This window comes from Cherax quadricarinatus, unplaced genomic scaffold, assembly GCF_038502225.1.
Source record: "Cherax quadricarinatus isolate ZL_2023a unplaced genomic scaffold, ASM3850222v1 Contig540, whole genome shotgun sequence".
Taxonomy (NCBI): Eukaryota; Metazoa; Arthropoda; class Malacostraca; order Decapoda; family Parastacidae; genus Cherax; species Cherax quadricarinatus.
Genome location: NW_027195566.1, coordinates 94,361 through 104,233, shown reverse-complemented (window position 1 = coordinate 104,233; position 9,873 = coordinate 94,361).

Genomic DNA, 9,873 nt, shown 5'->3' with positions numbered 1-9,873 from the left:
TTCTGGGGGGTGCGCTTGTCCTTCCATTTGATCCTGGGTTATTCTGCTCTCCTTTTTCATTTCCTCCCATTTCTCCTTTCGTTTTTGAACTCTCTCTTTCATTGTCTTCCTTTCGTCCTGTGTTCTGTCTCGATCGAGGTACACACTCCGGAACTCCTGCTTGCCTCTCAGCCATGCTTTCTCCTGCAGGATCATGGTTCGGGTTGATTCTGCCTTGAAAATTACTTTGAGAGGCCGATTCCTTTTCTTTGTGAACCACCCAATTCTCCGAAAATTTGCCACCTGGGTCATGTCCCCCTCGCCTATCACCTTCATGATATCTTCAATCGCTTTTTTCTCCTCCTGCTTTCTTTCATCATAAGTTTCCCCTTTAGCTTCGTCTAGCCCATAGACAAACACGGATCTTTCCCTTTCCACCTCCCACTGTGACTCCCATTGCATCCTCTGATGTGTTTTAGTTCCTTCCCGTGGAGTGTTCCTTCCTTCAGTCCCTTCCCTAGTTATGGCACCTATGCTTCTTGGTTTGTCCTTCCTGCTCACCTGTTCCTGGCCCCCACAGGTATCTGGTAAGGTCCTTGCACATGTCCTAGTTCCTTCAATGTCTTCCAACCTCTCATTCTGTCCTAGTGTGCTCCCTGCCTTTGTTTTGGACCCATGTGGGTTTGACAGGACCTCTGCATACAGTTTAGTTTCAATGCTTCCTTCAGACCTGTTGTCTGTTTGATGTAGCCATTGCTGATGCTACTTCTGTAATATCTTTGTCTCTGTGCTGTTTCAGATGTCTCAGCTCCTAATCTCTCTATCTTGATTTCTGCTGCTGTGGCCTGTTGCTTCCACCTTCTGCATTCTGCTGCTAACCTCTCTTCCATCTTCCTTTCCAGCTCATCTAGTCTCCTTCCCCAGTCTTCCTCCCTTTTTTTGAGCTCTACCTCCCATTCCTCCCTCCCAGATTCGTCCTTGGAGCCCCTTGTCCTCATCCTGGTTCTAGGTTCCCCCGTTGCTCCACAGAAGGGGGGACGGGTGGTTAAGGGGAGGGGAATAGATCGTTAGGAGGAGAGGGGATGGATGGTTGTGGGGGAGGGGGAGGATGGTTATTGGAGGGGTAGAGATAGTTGGGGGAGGGGGTTAGTTGGTTCGAGGGAGAGAGGGGATGGATGGTTATGGGGGAGGGGGAGGATGGTTATTGGAGGTAGTTGGGGGGTTAGACGGTTTGGGGATTGCCAGGGCCCAATGCTGCAGGGAGTTATCTGATTGATGTGTGCTTCCCGGGGACATGCTTTGCTTTTACTCACCCCAAGATCTTTCTCCCGAGTGAGGGGTTTTCAGTCTTTGGCCACCAGGGGCCCATACTCTGTCTTGGGGCTTCGGCCCCCCCCCCATCTTTTATGACTTTGCATTTGGGAGGGTTTTAAAATTGGAAGGTTTTTTTGCTGACCAGGTGTCCAGTCTGTCCAGGTCTCTTTTAAGTCCTGCCTGGTCCCCACCCGATTTAATTCCCCATTAACTTCACATCATCTGCAAAAAAGGGAAATTTTTGAGTTAACCCCTTTCCCATGTCGTTTACATATACCAAAAAAAGCACTGGTCCTAGGGCCGACCTGGGGCCCCGGGCCCTCAAGGGGCCCAATTTATACATCATTACGTCATGGGGCTCGTTGTTGCCCCCTGTCAGGGGGATTTTCTGACCCCTTGCAGTGCCCCTTTCCCGTTATATGCGCCTGATGCTCTAGCTTTGCACCAATTCTTTTGGGGGAACTGTGGGCAAAGGCCTTCTTGCAGTCCAAGAAGATGCAATCAACCCACCCCCCCCTCTCTTGTCTTACTTCTGTTATTTTATCATAAAAATCCAAAAGGGTTTTTGAAAAGGATTTGCCTTCCCGTGAACCTGCTGGTTGGCATTTATACCCTGTTCCGTTTGGTGGCCCCCACCACTCTCCTGATAATCTTCTCCAAATTTTGCAAAACTATACACGCCCAAAGAAAAGGTCATAGTTTTTGTGCCTCTTTTTCTTCTTTTTTAAAAAAGGGAACTACATTTGGTCTTCCCCCTACCTGGTAGTTGCCCAGTTTCCCGGGGTGTGTTAAAAATTGTGGGGCACGCACAACATATCTGGTTCCCCTCAAGGGCCCACGGGGAGATGTTGTTTTGGGCCCATTGCCCTTTTAGGTATCGATGTCCCTTTTGCAGTTTTTTCCCCCTCTCCTCATCTGTATTTTGTCGTCCAACACTTGTTGGTTTCCTTGCTGGTGTCCCCCTCTGGGGCTGTCCCCCCGAGTCCTTCCCGTCTCTACTGTAAATACTTCCCAAATCTCTGTTTAGCTCCCATACCTCTTGATCGTTTCGGGGTTCTCCACCTTTTTTCCCCAGGGCCCTTTTCACCTGGTCCTTGACCGTTGTCTTTTCCCCCCAATTTGGGATACAGCAGTTCGGGTCAGATTTGGGCTTTCTGATGGGGTCGTTTTCAAATGTCGCGGGCCTCCTCCCATTTGGGATACCGTTTTTGGCTCTTTTACTAATCTCCTTGTTTTCCCCGGGTCCTATGCCTCCTGTACCTTTCCATTCTCTGTTTTCATTAGGTTTTTTCCTCCTACACCTTTCTCGGGAAACCAAGGGGCCGTTTTTGGGCTTCCTATTATTTGTTTTCCTTTGGGGAAAAAAATTTTTTTTGCCTTTCCCCCCACTTTGCTGCCACATATTCCATCATCTCGGATTTATTTTCCTACCATTTCTCTGTCCTAATTGAACCTCCTGCAGGAAGTTTTTTAAACCCGTGTAGTCCTCTTTTTTAGTTTGGTTTTCCCCCTTCCCGTTCCTTTTTTTTTTTTTTTTTTTTTTTTTTTTTTTTTTTTTGTGTGGTTTGTGTGTGTGTGTGTGTGTGTTTTGTGTGTGTGTGTGTTTGGGGGGGTATGTATGTGTTTTGTTAAAGGGGGTGTATTTTTATTTTTATGTGTGTTTTATTTATGTATTTTGTGTGTGTGTGTGTGTGTGTGTGTTTATTACCAGTTTGTTACCCAGCTGAGGGTTTGGGGGGTTTGGGCCCCCACTATCCACAGGGCACTTCCCCGAGCCGTGAGCTTTATCATACCTCCAAAAGTTTTGTATGGGTCCTGCCTCCATACATCGCTTCCCCAAAATATTCCACTTACTGACTACTCTGTGGCTGAAGAAATACTTCCCAACATCCCTGGGGGATTCATCTGTGTCTTCAGCTTCCAACTGTGTCCCCTTTTACAAAAAATTCAATTCTGGGAAAATCCTGCCCTTTGTCCACCTTGTCAACCCCCTCAGATTTTTTGTATGTCGCATTATGTCCCCCCCATCTCTCCCTTTCCCCCCAGTGTCGCCCGGTTGATTTCCCTTTTAAACCCCTTTCCCCGAGGACATACCTCTTTGCTCTGGGACTAGTCTTGTTTCAAACCTTTTGTTTTCTAGTTTTTTCACGTGCTTGGCTGTGGGGTTTCCCAAAATGGTGCCCCAACCCAATATGGGGCCTAATATACACGGTGTACAGGGTCCCAAAGATTTCTTTTTAAGATGTCGGAATGCTGTTCTGAGGTTTTCTAGGCGCCCTTTCTGCCAGTTTTTGGTTGATTTCGCTTCCCGGAGATTTCTCGGGTTTTACTCCCCCCCAAGATCTTTTTTTTTGGGGTGGGGGTTTTTAGTCTCTGACCCTTTTAGACTGTACTCCGTCTGTGGCCTTTTTGCCCTTTCCCCCCCTCTTCATGACTTTTTACTTTGGGGGGATTGGAAATCCAGGAGCCAATTGCTGACCAGGTCTGCAGCCCGTCCAGATCCCCTTTTTAGTTCTGGGCCCGGGCTTTGATCGAGGGGTATTCTTCTAAAAACTTTTACGCCCTCTGCAAACAGGGACACCTTTTAGAGCCCCCTTCCCTTTCCCCATGTCCGCTCAAAAACTCAGAAACAGCACTGGTCCTAGGGCTGACTTCCCCCCACCCCCCTTCACAGGTGCCCACCTGACACCCCGCCAGACCATGAACCCCGGGTGCTGGGGCTTCCCACAAGTATTCCCCGATCCATTGTAGTGCCTTCCCCGTTATCCCTGGGTTGGTCCTCCAGTTTTGCAACCCAAACCTTGTGTGGGAAATGTGGGGAAAGGGCCTTTTTGCAGTCCAAAAACAATCCACCCACCCCCCCCTTGTCTTAACTGTCACCAATGTCATGAACCCAGTAGGTTTGTGACACAGGATTTCCCGTCCCTGAAACCATGTTTGGCTTGTTGATGAGATCATTCCTTTAGGTGTTCCACCACTCTTTCCTGATAATCTTCTCCATGATTTTGCATACTATACATGCCCGTGACACTGGTCTGTGTTTTTCGCTTCCCTGTCTGTCTCCTTTTTTTAAAAATTGGGACTACATTTCGGGCTTCCCCTGCCTCAGGCAACCCCTGTTTCATAGGGTGTTTAAAAAATTTTTGTTAGGGGTCCAAACGCCCCCCCTCTCTCTCCTCTCAAACCTATGGGGGGATGTTATCTGGCCCCATTGCCTTTTAGGTATTTTATTTTACCCAGAAGCCTTTTTCACTTCTTCCCCGGTTGTGTGCACTGTGTCCAGCACTTTTGGGGCCCCCCCCTCCGCTTTTCTGGAGTCCCTTTCTGTCTCTCCGGGAAAACTTCTTTGAACCCTTTTTTGAGTTCTTCACATACTTCACCGGTCATTTCTTTTGTCTCTCCTCCTTCCTTCCTTAGCCTGGGTTACCTGGTCCTTGACTGTTGTTTTCCCCCTGATGAGTTAAGCAGTTTCGTCAGAGGCTTTCCCCATGTCATTTTTATATTTTTGGGCCTCCTTCATTCAGCAATTTGTTTCTGGCTCTACGACGTTCTCCTTTTTTCTGGGGCCTTTTTTTAAATTTTTTCCATTCCCAGCAAATTTTTTGCCTCCCCGCACCTTTGAAACCATGGCTATCCTGGCTTTTTTATTAACCTTTTTACCCTTGGGTCAAACCTCCCCAGCCTCCTTCATTTTGTTTACATATTTTATCATCTCATTAACTGGCTTTCTGCCGTTTCTGTCCCAGAACCCCTTCAGGTAGTTCTCATTCCCGTGTAGTCCTTTTTTTAGTTGGTGTGTGTGTGTGTGTGCTTTTGTGTGAGGGGGGGAGGGTTAGGGGGGGGGTTTTGGGTTGAAAGATCCCGGGAGGCAAATTTTGTCTCATTTTTCTTTTCCCCCCAAATTTTCTACTCTCCACTTATTGCCCTTTCTGGATTTAGAAATTTTTTGGTTAATACATTTTCCTTGTTCAAATTGAGAGGGATTTTTGCTTTCCCCTTCTTATAAAACACCGGAGGAAAACTGGTTCGTGTGTGTGCATGTGTGTGTGTGTGATTTTTGTGTGTGTGTGTGGGGTAGAGAATCTTTGTAAACTGCAACGTCCTGACAAACCCCCCTGGGGCCTACCCAGCAGCCCCACAAGTTGCCCTTGCTTGTGTGTGTGTGTGTGTACCATATTTGTATACCCTTTTTTTGGGGGCATGAGTCCCCGCTCCTGGCCCCGCCCTTTACCGGTTGTATAGGCCTCTCCCCGCCCATGAGCTTTTTCAAACCTCGTCTTAAAAATGTGTATGGGTTTCCCGCCTCCCCTAGTCATTTTCGGCTATCCACTGCCACAACCCCATGATAAGAAAATTTTCTTTTTCCCACCAGGGACATGATACCCACATACAGTAATAATAGAGAGGAATTGACAAGGTTGTCAAGTCAGTAAGTGGAATAGTTTGGGAAGCGATGTAGTGGAGGCAGGATCCATACATAGCTTTAAGCAGAGGTATGATAAAGCTCACGGCTCAGGGAGAGTGACCTAGTAGCGATCAGTGAAGAGGCGGGGCCAGGAGCTAGGACTCGACCCCTGCAACCACAAATAGGTGAGTACACACACACGCACACACACACAGGAGGAGATTGGTCGAACACCTAGAAAGGAACAAGATTATAAATGAAAACCAACATGGGTTCATGGAAGGCAAATCTTGTATCACAAACCTCCTGGAGTTTTATGACAAGGTAACAGAAGTAAGACACGAGAGAGAGGGGTGGGTAGGTTGCGTTTTCCTAGACTGCAGGAAGGCCTTTGACACAGTTCCCCACAAGAGATTAGTGCAGAAGCTGGAGGATCAGGCGCATGTAAAAGGGAGGGCACTGCAATGGATAAGGGAATACCTGACAGGGAGGCAGCAACGAGTCATGGTACGTGAAGAGGTATCACAGTGGGCGCCTGTGACGAGCGGGGTCCCACAGGGGTCAGTTCTAGGACCAGTGCTATTTTTGATATATGTGAACGACATGATGGAAGGAATAGACTCTGAAGTGTCCCTGTTCGCAGATGATGTGAAGTTGATGAGAAGAATTAAATCGGACGAGGATGAGGCAGGACTGCAAAGAGACCTGGACAGGCTGGACATGTGGTCCAGTAACTGGCTTCTCGAATTCAATCAAGCCAGGGGCAAAGAAGACCGCAGACAGAGTATAGGCTAGGTGGACAAAGACTGCAGACCTCACTCAGAGAGAAAGACCTTGGGGTAACCATAACACCGTGCACATCACCGGAGGCACACATCAACCAAATAACTGCTGCAGCATACGGGCGCCTGGCAAACCTGAGAATAGCGTTCCGATACCTTAATAAGGAATCGTTCAAGACACTGTACACTGTGTATGTTGGGCCCATACTGGAGTATGCAGCACCAGTCTGGAACCCACACCTGGTCAAGCACGTCAAGAAGTTAGAGAAAGTACAAAGGTTTGCAACAAGGCTAGTCCCAGAGCTCAAGGGAATGTCGTACGAGGAAAGGTTAAGGGAAATCGGACTGACGACACTGGAGGACAGAAGGGTCAGGGGAGACATGATAACGACATACAAGATACTGCAGGGAATAGACAAGGTGGACAGAGATAGGATGTTCCAGAGAGGGGACACAGGGACAAGGGGTCACAACTGGAAGCTGAAGACTCAGACGAGTCACAGGGACGTTAGGAAGTATTTTTTCAGTCATAGAGTTGTCAGCAAGTGGAATAGCCTAGCAAGTGAAGTAGTAGAGGCAGGAACCATACATAGTTTTAAGAAGAGGTATGACAAAGCTCAGGAAGCAGAGAGAGGACCCAGTAGCGATCAGTGAAGAGGCGGGGACAGGAGCTGAGTCTCGACCCCTGCAACCACAATTAGGTGAGTACAATTAGGTGAGTACACACACACACACACACACACACACACGCACACACACGCACACACACACCTACTAGGGACCAAATAAATAAAAAAAGTTAATTTTTTTAACATGTAATCTTCAGATTTTGGGAGGAAAAAGATACTTTTAACATTATACAAAGGTAAGAAAGAACTGATAAGAAACTGATAAGAAACATTGGATAACATTAAATGCGATAACTAGCAACTATGGCTGCTAGAATTCTTTCCTTGCCAGTGTCTTACATCAATATAATAATAATAATAATAATAATAATAATAATATAATAATAATAATAATGTTTATTTACTACCAGGCCTGGTCACAGACCGGGCCGCGGGGGCGTTGACCCCCGAAACTCTCTCCAGGTAAACTCCAGGTAAACATGTACAAGGTATACAGACCACAGCTGACATCAGTGACATACTACTATATAGAAAGTGACTTGTTATGATGAGTATTTCCCGCAAATTAGGTCAGTTTTATCCCAGGATGCGACCCACACCAGTCCACTGACACCCTGGTACCTATTATTACTGATGGGTGAACATGGACAACCGGTGTACAGAACCACGCGTAATGTTTCCACCCTCGTCGAGAACCAAACCCGGACCCGTGGCCCACCAGGTCACGGGTCCGGTGGCGAAAGGAAAGTATATAATATATACCAACTTTTCTTAATCTTTAATTTCTTTTAAGATAGACTAAATACTGAAGACGGGACACCGAGAACCGAGATCTGTTTCTGCAGTTATAAACAAGTAATTACCCTATTTTTCTGCATATAAGACGCACATTTTTCCCACTAAAAGCCTTGGAAAATCAGCCTGCGCCTTATATGCCCGAGGTCAGCGTCAAGGGTAGGCCTGGTGTTACACTTCAACAGTTGTTTACTAATGTTATGTTACAACTGCTGATTAACACGTGTTATACATCTCACATGAGCGTGCGCCTTATATGCCGGAAAATACGGTACATTAACCGAATTCCTCAGGAAGAAGTCAGGTCCTGACTTTACCTGACTCACTGTGTCTCATTTCCCTGATCTTCTTTCTCCAGCTTCATTTCTCATTCGTGACTTACTAAAACTAGAACAAAGATAGAACAATAGAACACCAGCTAAGAGACTGTTCACTCTACTGATGGAAGAACACAAGGAGAACAATATAACTCCAGCAGTTATGAGTGTTCACTCTACTGATGGAAGAACACAAGGAGAACAATATAACTCCAGCATTTATGAGTGTTCACTCTACTGATGGAAGAACACAAGGAGAACAATATAACTCCAGCAGTTATGAGTGTTCACTCTACTGATGGAAGAACACAAGGAGAACAATATAACTCCAGCAGTTATGAGTGTTCACTCTACTGATGGAAGAACACAAGGAGAACAATATAACTTCAGCAGTTATGAGTGTTCACTGTACTGCTGGAAGAACACAAGGAGAACAATAATCAAATAAAATCAGTTACAGAAACAGCCTTGGAAAGCTAACAGAAAGCTTTAGTTAGCCTTCAGATAACGTACACGCACACACGCACAATGTGTGTGTGTGTGTGTGTGTGTGGGTACTCACCTAATTGTACTCACTTAATTGTGGTTGCAGGGGTCGAGTCACGACTCCTGGCCCCGCCTCTTCACTGGTCGCTACTAGGTCACTCTCCCTGCTTCATGAACTTTATCATACCTCTTCTTAAAGCTATGTATGGATCCTAGGTGTGTGTGTGTGTGTGTGTGTGTGTGTGTGTGTGTGTGTGTGTGTGTGTGTGTGTGTCGTGTTAAATAAGCCGAACTTGCCTAATAGGCCCAATAAGCCTAACTCACTGAAAAAACAAATTTTTCCAAAAATTCTTTCACTGACCGATAGCTATTTTTTTCATTAAGAATATAAAAATTAATATTTATGGACCAAAACTAACTTAAGAACCTCACATAACCTTCCTAAAACTAACTTAAGAACCCCACATAACCTTCCTAAAACTAACTTAAGAACCTCACATAATCTTCCTAAAACTAACTTAAGAACCTCACATAACCTTCCTAAAACTAACTTAAGAACCTCACATAATCTTCCTAAAACTAACTTAAGAACCTCACATAACCTTCCTAAAACTAACTTAAGAACCTCACATAACCTTCCTAAAACTAACATAAGAACCTCACATAACCTTCCCAAAAATAACTTAAGAACCTCACATAACCTTCCTAAAACTAACTTAAGAACCTCACACAATCTTCCTAAAACTCACTTAAGAACCTCACATAATCTTCCTAAAACAACTTAAGAGCCTCACATAACCTTCCTAAAACTAACTTAAGAACCTCACATAACCTTCCTAAAACTAACTTAAGAACCTCACATAACCTTCCTAAAACTAACTTAAGAACCTCACATAACCTTCCTAAAACTAACTTAAGAACCTCACATAACCTTCCTAAAACTAGCAATTTTTTGTAGGTAAATTCTCTTATATATATCATTGCTCAACTTAAATATATTTAATATTTCGTTAAATCTATATATTTTTTCCTTAGGGTCAGATCGATTTTCGCTGATATATTGCAAAAACAAACTTTCTTTCGTCTTATTCGGCGAAGTTCACCCTTGCCAAATGGGCCAAATAGGTAAAACTGGTCAATTAGCAACAACTCATTTATAATCAAGT